Here is a 2,442-nt window from a genome sequence, read left to right as displayed (position 1 = left end):
TCTGATAAGATGGAGGACACCTGCTTCAGTGGTCAGATAAACGCGCGATCACGTTTTAGGAGCGGCATGTCCCCTGCCATACCTGAGATGTAATTATACTGAAAACAGATTTCTTGTCCCAGATACAACACGGGACATACTTATATTAGAGGGCCATTCACTGTTTACCTGACATTCTGTTGAACTGAGTGTCTCTTGCAAAGTCTGGCCACCCTCATCTCCAGCCCTGATGCCCCGCTCAGTCCCCAGTGGCTTGACATCTTCACTGAAGGTGGCACGGGGCCTCCCCAGTCCCGAAGGACCAACTGCATGCCTTCCACATGGAGCCACATTCTCTCTAGCCACTAGCCACCCCCTCGTCCAGGGAGTCTTACCCCCAGCCTCCCTGGGATCCCAGCATCATGGCCTCTCTCGCAGGTGTCTTCGTGTGTCCGCCCTCACCGTCTCAGCCTCCACCTCCTTCCTCCCGCCGGCTCCTCCATACCACCGCCCTTTCTGTAGTTTACAATCGCCACCTTGTCACAGGCGTGTCCCTGCTTTAAAACCACTGATGGACTTCTCCCTTCTGGCCTATAAGACTCGTCTCCTCGCACAAACATGCTGAATCACAACGTACCGCAGGGACTTGGCCCACGCGGCCATTTTCAGGAGCGTCGCTGTGCGTTATCAGCACTGCCGTATGTTTTATCTCGAGGCCACTCCCACTCCGCCCTTGATGGCAGCACTGTGTGCTCAGGGCTGGGCAGAGACCTCACGTACAGTCGGCATTTGATAAATGTTGGCCGAACGTAGGCCTATACATACGATCGAGCAGTTTACCATGCTATGGAGGAAAAAACACAAGTCCATCGACCTCCCCACAAACACAGAGATGGACGTATGTTTTCCAAATTAACAGACTTCTGAAGGAACGCCAAGACACTCCCATGTGGCAAGCCCAGGGACCCCGTGTCCTAACCAGCCATGCTCCACGAAGACGCGTCGCCCAGCTCTGTACTATCTGGGACAGCGCGGGTGGCTTGGATGTGTTACCTTCCCATCCTTAAGAGTAAAAATTTAGTAGTAGACATGGCAAGTAAATGTATATTTGCCTGCTCCCTGCTTGGTGCTCGCTTAAGGATTGGAAAAACAATGACCTTTCAAAGTGTGGCCTTCAGGGTCAAAGAGAACAGGGTTTGACTCCAGGCTTTGTCATTCACTAGCTGGAGCCTGGGGTCTCTTTCATGGAGGAAAGGAACTCAGCTCAACCTTCCTGAGGGGAGGAGCTCCGGCCTCTGTGATGACAAGTTGGATGGAACTTCCAATGTCCACTGCCAGTGCTGGAGGGAAGCCGTTGATTATTTCCATACAGATAATACGCCCACATTGGCTCGGCAACTGTGAAGGAGGGGCAAAAAGTTTCCACCTACCCTCTTAAGTGTGCTACCCAGGGGCTGTGAATTAAACTAGCAAAAGACAGCTTAACGGGAGAAAAGGGCTTATTTCATTCGCATGATGGGAGCCAGCCAAGGTGCAGCTGGCTCCTTCAATGACTGAAGTTAAAGGTGTATCTATCTTAGGAGAGAAAAGGGAGCAGGGAGAGACAGCTTCTATGAGAAAAATGAATAGGTTTATTTAAGAAAGACACATGGGGGGCACCTGGGTGGCTTAGTCGGTTAAGCGTCCGACTTTCGCTTAGGTCATGATCTCGCGGTTCGTGGGTTCGAGCCCCGCGTCGGGCTCTGTGCTGCCTGCCAGCTCAGAGCCTGGAGCCTGTTTCAGTCTGTGACTCCCTCTCTCTCTGACCCTCCCCTGCTCACGCTGTCTCTCTCTCTCTCTCTCCCCTAGAAATAAATAAAACATTTTAAAAAAAGAAAAGAAAGACACATGGGTTTTTAGGAGAGCAGATGGGAGAAAAGAAAGTTTGTGATCACGTTTGTACAGGTATGAGTGATTCTCGCGTCTCCTTCAGGACCATAAAACTTCTCCGGGGAGGGGATTTATGGCAGCTTCGTTTCCAAGAATTGCTGCTGTTAGTCAGATATGGGGAGCTCCGAGAAGGTTTTTATCTGCCTCTGTTGAATCTCAAATGTGTTCGGCTTAAAATCGTCTTGATGCCAGCTCTGGGGCTGTGAGTGAGTTTCCACAGAGGTAAAATGAATTAGAAAAGGAATTAGAAACATACTTCTTCCTGCAGGAGAGAAACAGGGCGAATCAATGCCCACAGCCTCCTTAAAGTCAGTTACTTAGCTAGGTCCACGATCAAGGATCTGGGTCCGGAATGGGCCTGGGCAAGTGAGTCACGAAGGGAGCGTGGGGCCAGATGAGCCACCTGGCTCTTGTTCCTTCCCGAGGCGAGGGCTGCAGGATGCTTTGCATCTGGTGGTCTGGCCCTCCCTCTCCCTGCCCACCAAGAGATTGCCATCAGCTGCTTAGCCATTTGAGGAGGGGCGGCCGCATGGG

The sequence above is a fragment of the Crocuta crocuta genome, unplaced genomic scaffold, assembly GCF_008692635.1.
Source record: "Crocuta crocuta isolate KB4526 unplaced genomic scaffold, BGI_CrCroc_1.0 scaffold224, whole genome shotgun sequence".
NCBI lineage: Eukaryota > Metazoa > Chordata > Mammalia > Carnivora > Hyaenidae > Crocuta > Crocuta crocuta.
The sequence above is the reverse complement of the archived record's forward strand: the minus strand, read 5'-3'. Positions refer to the sequence as shown.